The sequence below is a fragment of the Danio rerio genome, chromosome 7 (genome assembly GCF_052040795.2).
Source record: "Danio rerio strain M-AB ecotype USA chromosome 7, GRCz13ab, whole genome shotgun sequence".
Taxonomy (NCBI): Eukaryota; Metazoa; Chordata; class Actinopteri; order Cypriniformes; family Danionidae; genus Danio; species Danio rerio.
Genome location: NC_141027.1, coordinates 80,188,900 through 80,212,500, shown reverse-complemented (window position 1 = coordinate 80,212,500; position 23,601 = coordinate 80,188,900). Strand labels below are relative to the sequence as shown.

The 23,601-nt window shown below is 37.3% G+C and overlaps 1 protein-coding gene across 7 annotated transcripts in view; it reads right to left on the bottom strand.

The window, feature by feature from the left end:
* The window catches only part of arhgef40 (Rho guanine nucleotide exchange factor 40), a 93,821-nt gene that overhangs the window by 52,109 nt on the left and 18,111 nt on the right, over window positions 1–23,601 (bottom strand). For 2 of the 7 annotated variants that reach the window (XR_015496546.1, XM_087262315.1), the window contains exon 1: window positions 22,931–23,206. The exons of the other annotated variants lie outside the window; for them this stretch is intronic. The gene's annotated coding sequence lies outside the window, so the exon portion shown is untranslated. Of the gene's footprint in view, window positions 1–22,930; window positions 23,207–23,601 lie in introns of those variants that run through there. 7 annotated transcript variants of the gene reach the window in all.

Below are 23,601 nucleotides of genomic sequence, written 5' to 3'. Positions count from 1 at the left end.
CACAAAGTTTGATCCAATGTTACGTCTATGGGATTTTTCCGACGGTCCCAGGACGTTTTTCGGAAAACCGAAAGTCGGATCAGTCGGAAAGGATATAGCAACTCGAGTCAGAATAGTTCGGAGGTCTGACCCGAGTTTGATGGTCATAGCTTGAAAGGCCTAGGACGAGATAGAGTTTAATTTTTAGTCTCAGAAGAAGAATAATATAGAACTAGATTCTTAAAGTTTGAGAACAAACTTTGAGGCTGGCTTGTGAAAGCCTGACGGTAATAGTTTATTTAGTTTAAACAGTTTTAAAAAGTATGAAAAGATAGATAGATAGATAGATAGATAGATAGATAGATAGATAGATAGATAGATAGATAGATAGATTAGCATGTTATTACCATGATTTTAACGTGAAATAGCATGTTGTTAACATGATTTTAGCATGAATTAGCATGTTACTAGCATGAGTTTAGCAATAATTAGCATGTTGTTAGCATGATTTTAACATGAATTAGGATGTTGTTAGCACGATTCTAGCATGAATTAGCATGTTACTAGCATGATTCTAGCATGAATTAGCATGTTACTAGCATGATTTTAGCATGAATTAGCACAATTCTAGCATGAATTAGCATGTTGTTAGCATGATTCTAGCATGAATTAGCATGTTGTTAGCATGATTCTAGCATGATTTAGCATGTTACTAGCAAGATTCCAGCATGAATTAGCATGCTACTAGCATGATTCTAGCATAAATTAGCATGTTGTTAGCATGCTTCTAGCATGAATTAGCATGTTACTAGCATGATTCTAGCATGAATTAGCATGTTGTTAGCATGATTCTAACATGAATTAGCATGTTACTAGCATGATTCTAGCATGAATTAGCATGTTGTTAGCATGATTCTAGCATGAATTAGCATTTCACTAGCATGATTCTAGCATGAATTAGCATGTTGTTAGCATGATTCTAGCATGAATTAGCATGTTGTTAGCATGATTCTAGCATGAATTAGCATGTTACTAGCATAATTCTAGCATGAATTAGCATGTTGTTAGCATGATTATAGCATGAATTAGCATGTTACTAGCATGATTCTAGCATGAATTAGCATGTTGTTAGCATGATTCTAGCATGAATTAGCATGATTCTAGCATGAATTAGGATGTTGTTAGCACGATGCTAGCATGAATTAGCATGATACTAGCATGATTCTAGCATGAATTAGCATGTTACTAGCATGAATCTAGCATGAATTAGCATGTTGTTAGCATGATTCTAGCATGGATTAGCATGTTACTAGCATGATTTTAGCATAAATTAGCATGATTCTAGCATGAATTAGCATGTTGTTAGCATGATTCCAGCATGAATTAGCAAGTGACTAGCATGATTCTAGCATGAATTAGCATGTGACTAGCATGATTCTAGCATGAATTAGCATGTAACTAGCATGATTCTAGCATGAATTAGCATGATGAATAGATAGATAGATAGATAGATAGATAGATAGATAGATAGATAGATAGATAGATAGATAGATAGATAGATAGGTAGATAGATAGATAGATAGATAGATAGATAGATAGATAGATAGATAGATAGATAGATAGATAGATAGATAGATAGAGACAGACAGACAGACAGACAGACAGACAGACAGACAGATAGATAGATAGATAGATAGATAGATAGGTAGAGGTAGATAGATAAAGGTAGATAGGTAGAGGTAGATAGATAAAGGTAGATAGATAGATAAATAGATAGATAGATAGATAGATAGATAGATAGATAGATAGATAGATAGATAGATAGATAGATAGATAGATAGATAGATAGATAGATAGATAGATAGATAGATAGATAGATAGATAGATGGTGTAAGAGCATGAGTCAAACAAGCCAACCCCCGCCTCTCTACGATGTTCTGATGCTGAGATATAGCTGGTGCCATATCGTTGCTAGGTTAGTCTGTTTTGTTGCTATGGAGTTGATTGACAGCTTAGACTGATGATGTATCAAAGCTTCTTGCCAGTATGAACAGTTAAACACAACCCCCATGTCTCTATCACACTGCAGCATGACAATATCAGTCTGAACCTCTTTAATTGCAGTCTATGGGACAGTTGCTAGGGTGCAGTATCTGGTTGTTAGGGTGTGGCTAGAAAGTTAAAAGGCCATCGGTGATTGGCTGCTGGCTAGACTGAGTTAAATGAGCCTAGCCATTAGTCTGTAGGACAGTCTGATGCAGAGTTATGAGCTCACAAAGTTTGATCCCATGTAAAGTCAATGAGAGTCTTTTGCAATGGAAGTCTATGGGACGGTTTCTAGGGTCCAAAAGTGGTTGCTAGGGCGTGGCCAGAAAGTTTAAAGGTGATCAGTCATTGGCAGTTTGATAGTCTGAGTTAAATGAGCCCAGTTAGAAGTCTGTGTGACATTCTGATGCGGAGTTATGAGGTCACAAAGTTTGATCCAATGTTACGTCTATGGGATTTTTCCGACGGTCCCGGGACGTTTTTCGGGAAACGGAAAGTCGGATCAGTCGGAAAGGATATAGCAACTCGAGTCAGAATAGTTCGGAGGTCTGACCCGAGTTTGATGGTCATAGCTTGAAAGGCCTAAGAGGAGATAGAGTTTAATTTTTAGTCTCAGAAGAAGAATAATATAGAAAAATAATAATAAGTTTAATAGGATAACAGTAGTCTGGCTTGCTACACAAGCCAGCCTAACTAGAACCTAAAGTTCGTAGACGAACTTTGATGTTGGCTTGAGAAAGCCAACGTGACTGCGCCGGGGACTCAAAGGCAGTTGGCAGGAAGCACAGCGGTTGATAAGTGGTTGCTAGGCGGTTGCTAAGGTGTAGCTAAGGCATTCCTAGGTAGTTGCTAGGGTGTTCTGAGTGGTTTCTAGGCTGTTGCTAGGGTCCACTGGACTGTTAATCGGAAGGCCTCATTTACATTTTTGATCAAATCGAGAGAGAGAGAGAGAGAGAGAGAGAGAACTGATTTGTTCAGGTTGTTTAATGCAGATCACTATAGTATAGTTAGTATTTATAGTATATATTATAATCTGAACAAAATTACATTATAATAAATATCATATAAAGAAAAGCACTTAAAGAGAAGCACTTTATAAAGAGAAGCACTTTATCAGCATCTAGACCAGCAGCCTGTAAGTACATTTAAGATTTGTTTCAGTTGTTGTGTATGGTTTGAGGACTTGTTTCCAGCTGTTTGTGTAAAGTTGTAGGACATATAAACTTGCTTTCAGTTGTGTATAATACTAGAAGTTGTTTAGCCACTGTTTCCTTGGTTACTATAAGAGCTTGTGTAGCGAACGCAAACGCGGTTTCGCGTCGTCCGCCTCAGTTTCGGCCCTTGTTTTGACTCGGGAGGCGTGTCCAAACGCCAGGTAACCACTATATAGCGAGCACGCTAGCATTAGTCGGCAGGAGAAGCACTTTATCAGCATCTAGACCAGCAGCCTGTAAGTACATTTAAGATTTGTTTCAGTTGTTGTGTATGGTTTGAGGACTTGTTTCCAGCTGTTTGTGTAAAGTTGTAGGACATTTAAACTTGCTTTCAGTTGTGTATAATACTAGAAGTTGTTTAGCCACTGTTTCCTTGGTTACTATAAGAGCTTGTGTAGCGAACGCAAACGCGGTTTCGCGTCGTCCGCCTCAGTTTCGGCCCTTGTTTTGACTCGGGAGGCGTGTCCAAACGCCAGGTAACCACTATATAGCGAGCACGCTAGCATTAGTCGGCAGGAGAAGCACTTTATCAGCATCTAGACCAGCAGCCTGTAAGTACATTTAAGATTTGTTTCAGTTGTTGTGTATGGTTTGAGGACTTGTTTCCAGCTGTTTGTGTAAAGTTGTAGGACATTTAAACTTGCTTTCAGTTGTGTATAATACTAGAAGTTGTTTAGCCACTGTTTCCTTGGTTACTATAAGAGCTTGTGTAGCGAACGCAAACGCGGTTTCGCGTCGTCCGCCTCAGTTTCGGCCCTTGTTTTGACTCGGGAGGCGTGTCCAAACGCCAGGTAACCACTATATAGCGAGCACGCTAGCATTAGTCGGCAGGAGAAGCACTTTATCAGCATCTAGACCAGCAGCCTGTAAGTACATTTAAGATTTGTTTCAGTTGTTGTGTATGGTTTGAGGACTTGTTTCCAGCTGTTTGTGTAAAGTTGTAGGACATTTAAACTTGCTTTCAGTTGTGTATAATACTAGAAGTTGTTTAGCCACTGTTTCCTTGGTTACTATAAGAGCTTGTGTAGCGAACGCAAACGCGGTTTCGCGTCGTCCGCCTCAGTTTCGGCCCTTGTTTTGACTCGGGAGGCGTGTCCAAACGCCAGGTAACCACTATATAGCGAGCACGCTAGCATTAGTCGGCAGGAGAAGCACTTTATCAGCATCTAGACCAGCAGCCTGTAAGTACATTTAAGATTTGTTTCAGTTGTTGTGTATGGTTTGAGGACTTGTTTCCAGCTGTTTGTGTAAAGTTGTAGGACATTTAAACTTGCTTTCAGTTGTGTATAATACTAGAAGTTGTTTAGCCACTGTTTCCTTGGTTACTATAAGAGCTTGTGTAGCGAACGCAAACGCGGTTTCGCGTCGTCCGCCTCAGTTTCGGCCCTTGTTTTGACTCGGGAGGCGTGTCCAAACGCCAGGTAACCACTATATAGCGAGCACGCTAGCATTAGTCGGCAGGAGAAGCACTTTATCAGCATCTAGACCAGCAGCCTGTAAGTACATTTAAGATTTGTTTCAGTTGTTGTGTATGGTTTGAGGACTTGTTTCCAGCTGTTTGTGTAAAGTTGTAGGACATTTAAACTTGCTTTCAGTTGTGTATAATACTAGAAGTTGTTTAGCCACTGTTTCCTTGGTTACTATAAGAGCTTGTGTAGCGAACGCAAACGCGGTTTCGCGTCGTCCGCCTCAGTTTCGGCCCTTGTTTTGACTCGGGAGGCGTGTCCAAACGCCAGGTAACCACTATATAGCGAGCACGCTAGCATTAGTCGGCAGGAGAAGCACTTTATCAGCATCTAGACCAGCAGCCTGTAAGTACATTTAAGATTTGTTTCAGTTGTTGTGTATGGTTTGAGGACTTGTTTCCAGCTGTTTGTGTAAAGTTGTAGGACATTTAAACTTGCTTTCAGTTGTGTATAATACTAGAAGTTGTTTAGCCACTGTTTCCTTGGTTACTATAAGAGCTTGTGTAGCGAACGCAGACGCGGTTTCGCGTCGTCCGCCTCAGTTTCGGCCCTTGTTTTGACTCTCGAGGCGTGTCCAGCTGAATTCAATCAGCTAGTGCTTTGGGGTTATATAAACAACTAGTTCACCGCGGCAGCGGTCGCGGCAGCCTCGTGTGAAGACCGCCTCGTGTGAAGACCGACGAGGGTAAAGACCATCGACTCTACCTGCGCGACTCCACCGAGCAAAGACACCGACAAAGCACTTGAGTACTTTACTGTATTGTTTTACTTTACACTTATTTTTTGTTGTCAGTGCACTTTTATTATGTGTTTTCTAATTCCTGTTGTTACTAACACTCGCAAAACACGGGAGGTGCGCTGCAGGCGTAATCCTCACAACCTTCGTTCAATACATGTATCTACTATTTCACAACTCTCTCTCTCCGTGGGCCTCTGGAATTGTCAATCAGCTGTTAACAAGGCTGATTTTATTACCTCCATAGCTACATATTCTGACTATAATCTCATGGCTCTAACTGAGACCTGGTTGAGGCCGGAGGACACTGCTACACATGCTACTCTTTCTGCTAATTTCTCTTTTTCCCACACTCCTCGTCAGACAGGGAGAGGGGGTGGGACTGGACTACTAATTTCCAAAGAATGGAAATTTACTCTGATACCGTCCCTGCCAACAATCAGCTCCTTTGAATTCCATGCAGTCACCATTATCCACCCCTTCTACATAAATGTGGTTGTCATCTACCGCCCACCAGGTAAATTAGGTCACTTCCTAGATGAACTGGATGTTCTTCTCTCATCTTTTTCTAATTTTGCCACTCCCTTATTGGTGCTAGGTGACTTCAACATTTACGTTGACAAACCGCAAGCTGCAGACTTTCAGACTTTGCTTGCCTCTTTTGACCTAAAAAGAGCACCTACTTCTGCTACCCACAAATCAGGTAATCAGCTAGACCTTATTTACACACGACACTGCTTCACTGATCAAACAATAGTAACTCCACTACAAATATCTGATCATTTCCTTCTGTCTCTCAACATCCACATTACTCCTGAGCCGCCACACACTCCTACACTGGTTACCTTTCGCAGAAACCTACGATCTCTCTCACCCAATAGACTATCCACCATTGTTTCAGACTCTCTTCCTCCATCTCGCAAACTCACCGCACTTGATTCGAACAGTGCCACTAATACACTCTGCTCCACACTAGCATCATGTCTAGACCGATTATGTCCTCTTGCATCCAGGCCAGCCCGTGCCAGTCCTCCTGCACCCTGGCTCTCGGATGCTCTCCGTGAGCATCGCTCAAAACTTCGGGCTGCGGAGAGAATTTGGCGGAAAACTAAAAATCCTGCACATCTCTTAACATACCAAACTCTTCTGTCCTCTTTCTCAGCTGAGGTTACTTCTGCAAAGCAGACGTATTACCGTCTGAAAATCAACAATGCCACTAATCCTCGCCTACTTTTTAAAACATTTTCCTCCCTCCTCTATCCTCCTCCTCCACCCGCATCCTCCACACTTACTACTGATGACTTTGCTACATTCTTCTGCACCAAAACTGCAAAAATCAGTGCTCAATTTGCTGCACCTACAACAAACACGCAAGATACAACACCAACACCACACACACTCACCTCTTTTTCTCAGCTCTCTGAGTCTGAGGTGTCCAAACTTGTGCTATCTAGCCATGCAACCACCTGTCCACTCGATCCCATTCCCTCTCATCTCTTGCAAGCCATCTCTCCTGCAGTCATACCAACACTGACTCACATAATTAACACATCTCTTGACTCTGGTTTATTCCCCACTACATTTAAGCAGGCTAGGGTAACCCCACTGCTAAAGAAACCCAACCTGGACCATACGCTACTTGAAAACTACAGACCAGTATCCCTGCTACCATTCATGGCCAAGATTCTGGAGAAAGTAGTGTTCAATCAAGTCCTGGACTTTCTTACTCAAAACAATCTCATGGACAACAAGCAATCCGGCTTTAAGAAAGGCCACTCAACTGAGACTGCCCTGCTCTCGGTCGTGGAGGATCTCAGACTGGCTAAAGCAGACTCTAAATCATCAGTCCTCATTTTGCTGGACTTGTCAGCTGCTTTTGACACTGTCAACCACCAGATCCTGCTATCTACGCTTGAGTCACTGGGCGTTGCGGGCACTGTTATACAATGGTTCAGATCTTACCTCTCTGACAGGTCATTCAGGGTGTCTTGGAGGGGAGAGGTGTCCAACCTACAGCATCTAAACACTGGGGTACCTCAAGGCTCTGTTCTTGGGCCACTTCTCTTCTCCATCTACACATCATCTCTAGGACCAGTCATCCAGAGACATGGATTCTCCTACCACTGCTATGCTGATGATACCCAGCTATACCTCTCTTTTCATCCTGATGATCCCTTGGTTCCAGCTCGTATCTCAGCCTGCCTGTTGGATATTTCACACTGGATGAAAGATCATCATCTTCAGCTGAACCTCGCAAAAACGGAAATGCTTGTAGTTTCTGCCAACCCGACTCTACACCATAACTTTTCAATCCAGATGGATGGGGCAACCATTACTGCATCCAAAATGGTGAAAAGCCTTGGAGTAACGATTGATGACCAACTAAACTTCTCTGACCACATTTCTAGAACTGCTCGATCGTGCAGATTTGCACTCTATAACATCAGAAAGATCCGACCCTTCTTATCTGAACATGCAGCTCAACTCCTTGTTCAAGCTCTTGTTCTCTCCAAACTGGATTACTGCAACTCTCTACTAGCTGGGCTTCCAGCTAACTCTATCAAGCCTCTTCAACTGCTCCAGAATGCAGCAGCACGAGTTGTCTTCAATGAACCTAAGCGAGCACATGTCACTCCGCTGCTAGTCCGTTTGCACTGGCTGCCAGTTGCTGCTCGCATCAAATTCAAAACTCTGATGTTTGCCTACAAAGTGACTTCTGGCCTAGCACCTTCTTATCTGCACTCACTTCTGCAGATCTATGTGCCCTCCAGAAACTTGCGTTCTGTGAATGAACGTCGCCTCGTGGTTCCATCCCAAAGAGGAAAAAAATCACTTTCGCGAACGCTCACGCTCAATCTGCCCAGTTGGTGGAATGAACTCCCTAACTGCATCAGAACAGCAGAGTCACTCGCTATTTTCAAGAAACGACTAAAAACTCAACTATTTAGTCTCCACTTCACTTCCTAATCTGCAATTGCCTCTTTGAATATCACACTAACTGTACAAAAAAAAAAAAAAAAAAAAAAAAAAAAAAAAAAAAAATTACTAACACTTCCCTTCTTAGACTTTACAGACCTGAAACTTGCCTTTAGTACTTATTCATTGTTGCTCTTAGTGGTGTAAATTGCTTCCTTGTCCTCATTTGTAAGTCGCTTTGGATAAAAGCGTCTGCTAAATGACTAAATGTAAATGTAAATGTAAATGTAAAAATATTAAATTAAAATACTAATGAAACAATAGCACATGCATTTAGTTAATTTGTCTTTTATTTAATCAGTCTTATAATTTTTGCAGTTAATATAGAGTACAGTCAATTTACAGTAATTTGCAGCATTATATATATAGTTATAGTTATATAGTTATATACAGTTTACAGGAAGAAAATCGCATTAAATACAATATTATAGGCCGTCTTCATCATGTGGTTAATTCTGACCAATGACGTTGTTCCACCCCACTGGCCACTAACACAATGTTATAATCATAATATTTAGTTGTCATCACCTGGGTGATTTTATTTATTTTTTTGGTACAGCATAGGCCAAAAGCTTGGCTTTCATTGTCATTATCACAAGTGAGGAGAAGGCTCTTTGCGGCACAGAATATTGTTTTGAAAGAAATATCTGAAGTAAACTTATGTTTTTGCTAACATAAAAGGGGGATTAAGAAATAATCCTTATAACCCTAACCATAAATGTGTGTATGTGTTATATATGTATATATGTATATATGTATGTATATATATACATACATATATACAGTTGAAGTCAGAATTATTAACCCCCTTTTGATTTTTTTTTCCTTTTTTAAATATTTCCCAAATTATGTTTAACAGAGCAAGGAAATTTTCACTGTATGTCTGATAATATTTTTCTTCTGGAGAAAGTCTTATTTGTTTTATTTCGGCTAGAATAAAAGCAGTTATTAATTATTTAAAAACTATTTTTGGGACACAATTATTTGCCCCTTTAAGCAATTTTTTTTGATAGTCTACAGAACAAACCATCGTTATACAATAACTTGCCTCTTACCCTAACCTGCCTAGTTCACCTTATTAACCTAGTTAAGCCTTTAAATGTCACTTTAAGCTGTATAGAAGTGTCTTGAAAAATATCAAGTCAAATATTATTTAATGTCATCATGGCAAAGATAAAATAAAGAAGTTATTAAAAATGAGTTATTAAAACTATTATGCTTAGAAATGTGCTGAAACAATCTTCCCTCCATTAAACAGAAATTGGGGAAAAAATAAACAGGGGAGCTAATAATTCTGACTTCAATTGTATGTATATATATGTATATACACACACTTTATTTTACCTGTTTGTAAATAATTGTTCTTAACATTTTTGCTTTAAAACATTATAATACTGTTTGGATTTTCCCCCCATAATAATAAATTGTGAACATTGCAGTGTAAATTGCAATCCAGATGTTACAGAGAGAAATTGATGCAGCAACAGCAGAGCATATTAAGGGGATATAAAAAATCTCCATACATTGTATGTATATATATATATATATTCACTATTTTAAAATACATTTTCTTTGCTGTGTGTTTTTATTGGTTATGATGCTGTTTGGATGTTTTATTTTTGCACAATAAATATAATGTGATTTAAAAAGTGCAAACATTGTCTTTGTTAGAATTTACACGTGATTACAACGGTATAAAGACATTCAGGTCCGACCGCACCGAATGGAAAGAAATTGTAAAAGGTACAAAGGTGCAGTAAACTCAATTCCAAAGGGCTCAAAAATAGTCTTCTGGCGCCATCTCGTGGACACTCTGACAAGCTTTAGGTTTGAAATTAACAAATTTAATATAAAAAAAATATTTATAGGAAAACTGTTATTTATAATTACACCAAATAAATATGATAATTATCTTCAATTTAAAGCACATCTTTTGGCTAAATTTGAGGATTGTATACTTTTTTATATGCCCCAAATACTCGATTGTAATATTTACAATTTTTTAATTCAAAAAAATTTTAATTCAAAAACTACAAATCTTATCGGCATGAGGACATACAGCAACCATCTCATGGGCAATAGACAGCTTTTGACCAAATTTGGGGCTTGTAGCATCTAAGCCCTGGGAGGAGAAGCGATTGCTTTTTTTTGGTCAGAAGCCGGAATAATAATAAGAATAATAATAATAATAATAAGAATAAGTTTAAGTAGCATTACAGTATGTTGGCTTTCTCAAGCCAACATAATAACTAGATTCTTAAAGTTTGAGAACAAACTTTGAGGCTGGCTTGTGAAAGCCTGACGGTAATAGTTTATTTAGTTTAAACAGTTTTAAAAAGTATGAAAAGATAGATAGATAGATAGATAGATAGATAGATAGATAGATAGATAGATAGATAGATAGATAGATATATAGATAGATAGATAGATTAGCATGTTATTACCATGATTTTAACGTGAAATAGCATGTTGTAAGCATGATTCTAGCATGAATTAGCATGTTACTAGCATGATTTTAGCATTAATTAGCATGTTGTTAGCATGATTTTAACATGAATTAGCATGTTGTTAGCACGATTCTAGCATGAATTAGCATGTTACTAGCAAGATTCTAGCATGAATTAGCATGTTACTAGCATGATTTTAGCATGAATTAGCACAATTCTAGTATGAATTAGCATGTTGTTAGCATGATTCTAGCATGAATTAGCATGTTGTTAGCATGATTCTAGCATGATTTAGCATGTTACTAGCAAGATTCTAGCATGAATTAGCATGCTACTAGCATGATTCTAGCATAAATTAGCATGTTGTTAGCATGCTTCTAGCATGAATTAGCATGTTACTAGCATGATTCTAGCATGAATTAGCATGTTGTTAGCATGATTCTAACATGAATTACCATGTTACTAGCATGATTCTAGCATGAATTAGCACGTTATTAGCATGATTCTAGCATGAATTAGCATGTTGTTAGCATGATTCTAACATGAATTAGCATGTTACTAGCATGATTCTAGCATGAATTAGCATGTTGTTAGCATGATTCTAGCATGAATTAGCATTTCACTAGCATGATTCTAGCATGAATTAGCATGTTGTTAGCATGATTCTAGCATGAATTAGCATGTTACTAGCATGATTCTAGCATGAATTAGCATGTTGTTAGCATGATTCTAGCATGAATTAGCATGTTATTAGCATAATTCTAGCATGAATTAGCATGTTGTTAGCATGATTCTAGCATGAATTAGCATGTTACTAGCATGATTCTAGCATGAATTAGCATGTTGTTAGCACGATGCTAGCATGAATTAGCATGATACTAGCATGATTCTAGCATGAATTAGCATGTTACTAGCATGAATCTAGCATGAATTAGCATGTTGTTAGCATGATTCTAGCATGGATTAGCATGTTACTAGCATGATTTTAGCATAAATTAGCATGATTCTAGCATGAATTAGCATGTTGTTAGCATGATACTAGCATGAATTAGCATGTGACTAGCATGATTCTAGCATGAATTAGCATGTGACTAGCATGATTCTAGCATGAATTAGCATGTAACTAGCATGATTCTAGCATGAATTAGCATGTTGTTAGCATGATTCTAGCATGAATTAGCATGTGACTAGCATGATTCTAGCATGAATTAGCATGTGACTAGCATGATTCTAGCATGAATTCGCATGTTGTTAGCATGATTCTAACATGAATTAGCATGTTACTAGCATGATTCTAGCATGAATTAGCATGTTGTTAGCATGATTCTAGTATGAATTAGCATGTGACTAGCATGATTCTAGCATAAATTAGCATGTGACTAGCATGATTCTAGCTTGAATTAGCATGTAACTAGCATGATTCTAGCATGAATTATAATAGATAGATAGATAGATAGATAGATAGGGGTAGATAGATAGATAGATAGATAGATAGATAGATAGATAGATAGATAGATAGATAGATAGATAGATAGATAGATAGATAGATAGATAGATAGATAGATAGATAGATAGATAGATAGATAGAGACAGACAGACAGACAGACAGACAGATAGATACATAGATAGATAGATAGATAGATAGATAGATAGATAGATAGATAGATAGATAGATAGATAGATAGATAGATAGATAGATAGATAGATAGATAGATAGATAGATAGATAGATGGATGGTGTTCGAGCATAAGTCAAACAAGCCAACCCTCGCCTCTCTACGATGTTCTGATGCTGAGATATAGCTGGTGCCATATCGTTGCTAGGTTACTCTGTTTTGTTGCTATGGAGTTGATTGACAGCTTAGACTGATGATATATCAAAGCTTCTTGCCAGTATGAACAGTTAAAAACAACCCCCATGTCTCTATCACACTGCAGCATGACAATATCAGTCTGAACCTCTTTAATGGCAGTCTATGGGACAGTTGCTAGGGTGCAGTATCTGGTTGTTAGGGTGTGGCTAAAAAGTTAAAAGGCCATCAGTGATTGGCTGCTGGCTAGACTGAGTTAAATGAGCTCAATCATTAGTCTGTAGGACAGTCTGATGCAGAGTTATGAGCTCACAAAGTTTGATCCCATGTAAAGTCAATGAGAGTCTTTTGCAATGGAAGTCTATGGGACGGTTTCTAGGGTCCAAAAGTGGTTGCTAGGGCGTGGCCAGAAAGTTTAAAGGTGATCAGTCATTGGCAGTTTGATAGTCTGAGTTAAATGAGCCCAGTTAGAAGTCTGTGTGACATTCTGATGCGGAGTTATTAGGTCACAAAGTTTGATCCAATGTTACGTCTATGGGATTTTTCCGACGGTCCCGGGACGTTTTTCGGGAAACCGAAAGTCGGATCAGTCGGAAAGGATATAGCAACTCGAGTCAGAATAGTTCGGAGGTCTGACCCGAGTTTGATGGTCATAGCTTCAAAGGCCTAGGACGAGATAGAGTTTAATTTTTAGTCTCAGAAGAAGAATAATAAATATAACTAGATTCTTAAAGTTTGAGAACAAACTTTGAGGCTGGCTTGTGAAAGCCTGACGGTAATAGTTTATTTAGTTTAAACAGTTTTAAAAAGTATGAAAAGATAGATAGATAGATAGATAGATAGATAGATAGATAGATAGATAGATAGATAGATAGATAGATAGATAGATAGATAGATAGATTAGCATGTTATTAGCATGATTTTAACGTGAAATAGCATGTTGTTAGCATGATTCTAGCATGAATTAGCATGTTACTAGCATGATTTTAGCATGAATTAGCATGTTGTTAGCATGATTTCAGCATGAATTAGCATGTTACTAGCATGATTTTAGCAATAATTAGCATGTTGTTAGCATGATTTTAACATGAATTAGCATGTTGTTAGCACGATTCTAGCATGAATTAGCATGTTACTAGCATGATTCTAGCATGAATTAGCATGTTACTAGCATGATTTTAGCATGAATTAGCACAATTCTAGCATGAATTAGCATGTTGTTAGCATGATTCTAGCATGAATTAGCATGTTGTTAGCATGATTCTAGCATGATTTAGCATGTTACTAGCAAGATTCTAGCATGAATTAAAATGCAACTAGCACGATTCTAGCATAAATTAGCATGTTGTTAGCATGCTTCTAGCATGAATTAGCATGTTACTAGCATGATTCTAGCATGAATTAGCATGTTGTTAGCATGATTCTAACATGAATTAGCATGTTACTAGCATGATTCTAGCATGAATTAGCATGTTGTTAGCATGATTCTAGCATGAATTAGCATTTCACTAGCATGATTCTAGCATGAATTAGCATGTTGTTAGCATGATTCTAGCATGAATTAGCATGTTGTTAGCATGATTCTAGCATGAATTAGCATGTTACTAGCATGATTCTAGCATGAATTAGCATGTTGTTAGCATGATTATAGCATGAATTAGCATGTTACTAGCATGATTCTAGCATGAATTAGCATGTTGTTAGCATGATTCTAGCATGAATTAGCATGTTACTAGCATGATTCTAGCATGAATTAGCATGTTGTTAGCACGATGCTAGCATGAATTAGCATGTTACTAGCATGATTCTAGCATGAATTAGCATGTTGTTAGCATGATTATAGCATGAATTAGCATGTTACTAGCATGATTCTAGCATGAATTAGCATGTTGTTAGCATGATTCTAGCATGAATTAGCATGTTACTAGCATGATTCTAGTATAAATTAGCATGTAACTAGCATGTTTCTAGCATGAATTAGCATATTGTTAGCATGATAGATAGATAGATAGATAGATAGATAGATAGATAGATAGATAGATAGATAGATAGATAGATAGATAGATAGATAGATAGATAGAAAGAGGTAGATAGATAGATAGATAGATAGATAGATAGATAGATAGATAGATAGATAGATAGATAGATAGATAGATAGATAGATAGATAGAAAGATGTAGATAGATAGATAGATAGATAGATAGATAGATAGATAGATAGATAGATGGATAGATGGATAGATAGATAGATAGATAGATAGATAGATAGATAGATAGATAGATAGATAGATAGAAAGATGTAGATAGATAGATAGATAGATAGATAGATAGATAGATAGATAGATAGATAGATAGATAGATAGATAGATAGATGGATACAGACAGACAGACAGACAGACAGACAGACAGACAGACAGACAGACAGATAGATAGATAGATAGATAGATAGATAGATAGATAGATAGATAGATAGATAGATAGATAGAAAGATGTAGATAGATAGATAGATAGATAGATAGAAAGATGTAGATAGATAGATAGATAGATAGATAGATAGATAGATAGATAGATAGATAGATAGATAGATAGATAGATAGATAGATAGATGGTGTATGAGCATGAGTCAAACAAGCCAACCCCCGCCTCTCTACGATGTTCTGATGCTGAGATATAGCTGGTGTCATATCGTTGCTAGGTTAGTCTGTTTTGTTGCTATGGAGTTGATTGACAGCTTAGACTGATGATGTATCAAAGCTTCTTGCCAGTATGAACAGTTAAAAACAACCCCCATGTCTCTATCACACTGCAGCATGACAATATCAGTCTGAACCTCTTTAATGGCAGTCTATGGGACAGTTGCTAGGGTGCAGTATCTGGTTGTTAGGGTGTGGCTAGAAAGTTAAAAGGCCATCGGTGATTGGCTGCTGGCTAGACTGAGTTAAATGAGCTCAGCCATTAGTCTGTAGGACAGTTTGATGCAGAGTTATGAGCTCACAAAGTTTGATCCAATGTAAAGTCAATGAGAGTCTTTTGCAATGGAAGTCTATGGGACGGTTTCTAGGGTCCAAAAGTGGTTGCTAGGGCGTGGCCAGAAAGTTTAAAGGTGATCAGTCATTGGCAGATTGATGGTCTGAGTTAAATGAGCCTAGTTAGAAGTCTGTGTGACATTCTGACGCGGAGTTATGAGGTCGCAAAGTTTGATCCAATGTTACGTCTATGGGATTTTTCCGACGGTCCCGGGACGTTTTTCGGAAAACCGAAAGTCGGATCAGTCGGAAAAGATATAGCAACTCGAGTCAGAATAGTTCGGAGGTCTGACCCAAGTTTGATGGTCATAGCTTGAAAGGCCTAGGACGAGATAGAGTTTAATTTTTAGTCTCAGAAGAAGAATAATAATATAGAACTAGATTCTTAAAGTTTGAGAACAAACTTTGAGGCTGGCTTGTGAAAGCCTGACGGTAATAGTTTATTTAGTTTAAACAGTTTTTAAAACTATGAAAAGATAGATAGATAGATAGATAGATAGATAGATAGATAGATAGATAGATAGATAGATAGATAGATAGATAGATAGATAGATAGATAGATTAGCATGTTATTAGCATGATTCTAACATGAATTAGCATGTTTTTAACATGATTTTAGCATGAATTAGCATGTTACTAGCATGATTTTAGCATGAATTAGCATGTTACTAGCATGATTTTAGCATGAATTAGCATGATTCTAGCATGAATTAGCATGTTGTTAGCATGATTCTAGCATGAATTAGCATGTTGTTAGCACGATTCTAGCATTAATTAGCATGTTACTAGCATGATTCTAGCATGAATTAGCATGTTGTTAGCATGATTCTAGCATGAATTAGCATGTTACTAGCATGATTTTAGCATGAATTAGCATGTTACTAGCATGATTCTAGCATAAATTAGCATGTTGTTAGCATGATTCTAGCATGAATTAGCATGCTACTAGCATGATTCTAGCATGAATTAGCATGTTGTTGGCATGATTCTAGCATGAATTAGCATGTTACTAGCATGATTTTAACATGAATTAGCATGTTACTAGCATGATTCTAGCATAAATTAGCATGTTACTAGCATTATTCTAGCATGAATTAGCATGTTACTAGCATGATTCTAGCATGAATTAGCATGTTGTTAGCATGATTCTAGCATGAATTAGCATGTTACTAGCATGATTCTAGCATGAATTAGCATGTTGTTAGCATGATTCTAGCATGAATTAGCATGTTACTAGCATGATTTTAGCATGAATTAGCATGTTACTAGCATGATTCTAGCATAAATTAGCATGTTGTTAGCATGATTCTAGCATGAATTAGCTTGCTACTAGCATGATTCTAGCATGAATTAGCATGTTGTTAGCATGATTCTAGCATGAATTAGCATGTTACTAGCATGATTCTAGCATAAATTAGCATGTTACTAGCTTTATTCTAGCATGAATTAGCATGTTACTAGCATGAATTAGCATGTTGTTAGCATGATTCTAGCATGAATTAGCATGTTACTAGCATGATTTTAGCATGAATTAGCATGTTACTAGCATGATTCTAGCATAAATTAGCATGTTGTTAGCATGATTCTAGCATAAATTAGCATGCTACTAGCATGATTCTAGCATGAATTAGCATGTTGTTAGCATGATTCTAGCATGAATTAGCATGTTGTTAGCATGATTCTAGCATGAATTAGCATGTTACTAGCATGATTTTAGCATGAATTAGCATGTTACTAGCATGATTCTAGCATAAATTAGCATGTTACTAGCATTATTCTAGCATGAATTAGCATGTTACTAGCATGATTCTAGCATGAATTAGCATGTGAATAGCATGATTCTAGCATGAATTAGCATGTTGTTAGCATGATTCTAGTATAAATTAGCATGTGACTAGCATGATTCTAGCATGAATTAGCATGTGACTAGCATGATTCTAGCATGAATTAGCATGTAACTAGCATGTTTCTAGCATGAATTAGCATATTGTTAGCATGATATATAGATAGATAGATAGATAGATAGATAGATAGATAGATAGATAGAAAGAGGTAGATAGATAGATAGATAGATAGATAGATAGATAGATAGATAGATAGATAGATAGATAGATAGATAGATAGATGGTGTAAGAGCATGAGTCAAACAAGCCAACCCCCGCCTCTCTACGATGTTCTGATGCTGAGATATAGCTGGTGCCATATCGTTGCTAGGTAAATCTGTTTTGTTGCTATGGAGTTGATTGACAGCTTAGACTGATGATGTATCAAAGCTTCTTGCCAGTATGAACAGTTAAAAACAACCCCCATGTCTCTATCACAGTGCAGCATGACAATATCAGTCTGAACCTCTTTAATGGCAGTCTATGGGACAGTTGCTAGGGTGCAGTATCTGGTTGTTAGGGTGTGGCTAGACAGTTAAAAGGCCATCAGTGATTGGCTGCTGGCTAGACTGAGTTAAATGAGATCAATCATTAGTCTGTAGGACAGTCTGATGCAGAGTTATGAGGTCACAAAGTTTGATCCCATGTTAAGTCAATGAGAGTCTTTTGCAATGGAAGTCTATGGGACGGTTTCTAGGGTCCAAAAGTGGTTGCTAGGGCGTGGCCAGAAAGTTTAAAGGTGATCAGTCATTGGCAGTTTGATAGTCTGAGTTAAATGAGCCCAGTTAGAAGTCTGTGTGACATTCTGATGCGGAGTTATGAGGTCACAAAGTTTGACCCAATGTTACGTCTATGGGATTTTTCCGACGGTCCCGGGACGTTTTTCGGGAAACCGAAAGTCGGATCAGTCGGAAAGGATATAGCAACTCGAGTCAGAATAGTTCGGAGGTCTGACCCGAGTTTGATGGTCATAGCTTGAAAGGTCTAGGTGGAGATAGAGTTTAATTTTTAGTCTCAGAAGAAGAATAATAATATTAATAATAAAAATAATAATAAGTTTAATAGGATAACAGTAGTCTGGCTTGCTACACAAGCCAGCCTAATAACTAGATTCTTAAAGTTTGAGAACAAACTTTGAGGCTGGCTTGTGAAAGCCTGACGGTAATAGTTTATTTAGTTTAAACAGTTTTAAAAAGTAAGAAAAGATAGATAGATAGATAGATAGATAGATAGATAGATAGATAGATAGATAGATAGATAGATAGATAGATAGATAGATAGATAGATTAGCATGTTATTACCATGATTTTAACGTGAAATAGCATGTTGTTAGCATGATTCTAGCATGAATTAGCATGTTACTAGCATGATTTTAGCATGAATTAGCATGTTGTTAGCATGATTTTAGCATGAATTAGCATGTTACTAGCATGATTTTAGCAATAATTAGCATGTTGTTAGCATGATTTTAACATGAATTAGCATGTTGTTAGCACGATTCTAGCATGAATTAGCATGTTGTTAGCATGATTCTAGCATGAATTAGCATGTTGTTAGCATGATTCTAGCATGATTTAGCATGTTACTAGCAAGATTCTAGCATGAATTAGCATGCTACTAGCATGATTCTAGCATAAATTAGCATGTTGTTAGCATGCTTCTAGCATGAATTAGCATGTTACTAGCATGATTCTAGCATGAATTAGCATGTTACTAGCATGATTCTAGCATGAATTAGCATGTTGTTAGCATGATTCTAGCATGAATTAGCATTGCACTAGCATGATTCTAGCATGAATTAGCATGTTGTTAGCATGATTCTAGCATGAATTAGCATGTTGTTAGCATGATTCTAGCATGAATTAGCATGTTGTTAGCATGATTCTAGCATGAATTAGCATGTTACTAGCATGATTCTAGCATGAATTAGCATGTTGTTAGCATGATTCTAGCATGAATTAGCATGTTACTAGCATGATTCTAGCATGAATTAGCATGTTGTTAGCATGATTCTAGCATGAATTAGCATGTTACTAGCATGATTCTAGCATGAATTAGCATGTTGTTAGCACAATGCTAGCATGAATTAGCATGATACTAGCATGATTCTAGCATGAATTAGCATGTTACTAGCATGAATCTAGCATGAATTAGCATGTTGTTAGCATGATTCTAGCATGGATTAGCATGTTACTAGCATGATTTTAGCATAAATTAGCATGAATCTAGCATGAATTAGCATGTTGTTAGCATGATTCTAGCATGAATTAGCATGTGACTAGCATGATTTTAGCATTAATTAGCATGTGACTAGCATGATTCTAGCATGAATTAGCATGTAACTAGCATGATTCTAGCATGAATTAGCATGTTGTTAGCATGATGGATAGATAGATAGATAGATAGATAGATAGATAGATAGATAGATAGATAGATAGATAGATAGATAGATAGATAGATGATAGATAGATAGATAGATAGATAGATAGATAGATAGATAGAGGTAGATAGATAGATAGATATATAGATAGATAGATAGATAGATAGATAGATAGATAGATAGATAGATAGATAGATAGATAGATAGATAGATAGAGACAGATAGATAGACAGACAGACAGACAGACAGACAGACAGACAGACAGACAGACAGATAGACAGATAGATAGATAGGTAGAGGTAGATAAAGATAGATAGATAGATAGATAGATAGATAGATAGATAGGTAGAGGTAGATAGATAGATAGATAGATAGATAGATAGATAGATAGATAGATAGATAGATAGATAGATAGATAGATAGATAGATAGATAGATAGATAGATAGATAGATAGATAGATAGATAGAGACAGATAGATAGACAGACAGACAGACAGACAGACAGACAGACAGACAGACAGATAGATAGATAGATAGATAGATAGATAGATAGATAGATAGATAGATAGATAGATAGATAGATAGATAGATAGATAGGTAGAGGTAGATAGATAGATAGATAGATAGATAGATAGATAGATAGGTAGAGGTAGATAGATAGATAGATAGATAGATAGATAGATAGATAGATAGATAGATAGATAGATAGATAGATAGATAGATAGATAGATAGATAGATAGATAGAGACAGATAGATAGACAGACAGACAGACAGACAGACAGACAGACAGACAGACAGACAGACAGACAGACAGACAGATAGACAGATAGATAGATAGGTAGAGGTAGATAAAGATAGATAGATAGATAGATAGATAGATAGATAGATAGATAGATAGATAGATAGATAGATAGATAGATAGATAGATAGGTAGAGGTAGATAGATAGATAGATAGATAGATAGATAGATGATAGATAGATAGATAGATAGATAGATAGATAGATAGATAGATAGATAGATAGATAGATAGATAGATAGAGACAGATAGATAGACAGACAGACAGACAGACAGACAGACAGACAGACAGACAGACAGACAGACAGACAGACAGATAGATAGATAGATAGATAGATAGATAGATAGATAGATAGATAGATAGATAGATAGATATGACAGATAGATAGACAGACAGACAGACAGACAGACAGACAGACAGACAGACAGACAGACAGACAGACAGACAGACAGATAGATAGATAGATAGATAGATAGATAGATAGATAGATAGATAGATAGAGGTAGATAGATAGATAGATAGATAGATAGATAGATAGATAGATAGATAGATAGATAGATAGATAGATAGATAGATAGATAGGTAGAGGTAGATAAAGATAGATAGATAGATAGATAGATAGATAGATAGATAGATAGATAGATAGATAGATAGATAGATAGATAGATAGATGATAGATAGATAGATAGATAGATAGATAGATAGATAGATAGATAGATAGATAGATAGATAGATGATAGATAGATAGATAGATAGATAGATAGATAGATAGATAGATAGATAGATAGATAGATAGATAGATAGATAGATGGTGTAAGAGCATGAGTCAAACAAGCCAACCCCCGCCTCTCTACGATGTTCTGATGCTGAGATATAGCTGGTGCCATATCGTTGCTAGGTTAGTCTGTTTTGTTGCTATGGAGTTGATTGACAGCTTAGACTGATGATGTATAAAAGCTTCTTGCCAGTATGAACAGTTAAACACAACCCCCATGTCTCTATCACACTGCAGCATGACAATATCAGTCTGAACCTCTTTAATTGCAGTCTATGGGACAGTTGCTAGGGTGCAGTATCTGGTTGTTAGGGTGTGGCTAGAAAGTTAAAAGGCCATCGGTGATTGGCTGCTGGCTAGACTGAGTTAAATGAGCCTAGCCATTAGTCTGTAGGACAGTCTGATGCAGAATTATGAGCTCACAAAGTTTGATCCCATGTAAAGTCAATGAGTCTTTTGCAATGGAAGTCTATGGGACGGTTTCTAGGGTCCAAAAGTGGTTGCTAGGGCGTGGCCAGAAAGTTTAAAGGTGATCAGTCATTGGCAGTTTGATAGTCTGAGTTAAATGAGCCCAGTTAGAAGTCTGTGTGACATTCTGATGCGGAGTTATGAGGTCACAAAGTTTGATCCAATGTTACGTCTATGGGATTTTTCCGACAGTCCCGGGACGTTTTTCGGGAAACCGAAAGTCGGATCAGTCGGAAAGGATATAGCAACTCGAGTCAGAATAGTTCGGAGGTCTGACCCAAGTTTGATGGTCATAGCTTGAATGGCCTAGGACGAGATAGAGTTTAATTTTTAGTCTCAGAAGAAGAATAATATAGAAAAATAATAATAAGTTTAATAGGATAACAGTAGTCTGGCTTGCTACACAAGCCAGCCTAATAATAATAAGTTTAATAGGATAACAGTAGTCTGGCTTGCTACACAAGCCAGCCTAATAATAAGTTTAATAGGATAACAGTAGTCTGGCTTGCTACACAAGCCAGCCTAATAATAATAATAAGTTTAATAGGATAACAGTAGTCTGGCTTGCTACACAAGCCAGCCTAATAAGTTTAAGTGAGATAACAGTATGTTGGCTTTTCAAGCCACCATAATAAAGATTTCTCTCAAATTCAAATGCAATCTAATAACATTAACAGTATTTGTCATGCGACATGCATACCTAATCGATACAAATTTAAGGTTTAATAACTATTCTTTGCGTCTTTATATATCTCTAAACTGCTATTATAGGCACAACTTTCTAGGGAGTCTTTTTCTTGACTGTTATTTAGGATCTTCAAGACCAGTGCACCTTTGCTCATTACCCTGACCTTCAATCTTTAAGTGTCGTATTCTCATACATTGCACAGGTACTTCCTACATTAATGCATTCTCATCTTACTTACCTCACAACCAAAAAGCTCTCTCTTCTTTTAGCTTATAGGCCCAATTATCCCATGACACGAATCCCCCCTCATCCGTGCCCACTCACAGGACCATGATCAAATTATGCTGAGGAATCCACGCCCCTCCCACATCATCCTCCCTACTTTCTGAAAGCCCGCCCTCTGCTTTACAATCTAAAGTTATTTTCAAAGACATAAAACTATCTTCAGCCCGTCTAGAGAATGGCTGTGAAGTCGTATTGCTTCTTCCTCCAGTGAACAGCCCCAAGTTTCTCCGTCTAATGTTCTCAATGTGCCCCAGTGTTCGGTCTGTTTATCCCTCCCCCATTTCTCAACCCAACACTCCTCCAGTCTTTCTCAGGCCCTGGTCTCTCTCTTTCTCACACACACATATGGTAGGAATTACCGTCATGACTCAGACCGAGGCTCTTGTCCCTGGCAGCTTCTCGTAGCGACAATGAAAACAGAGACGGCTGAGAATGTGTGTGTGTGTGTGTGTTTTATGCTTTCATGTGAAAGAGTTTCATAGTGAGCATTTAGCTTGTTTGTTTGTATCCCTGGATGACAAAACTTATGTTGCATGGGTATATTTTTGGAAATAACCAAAAATACATCGCATGGGTCAAACATCCAGGTACTTTCCATGTTTGTATGAGCAAAGTGTCTGTAAG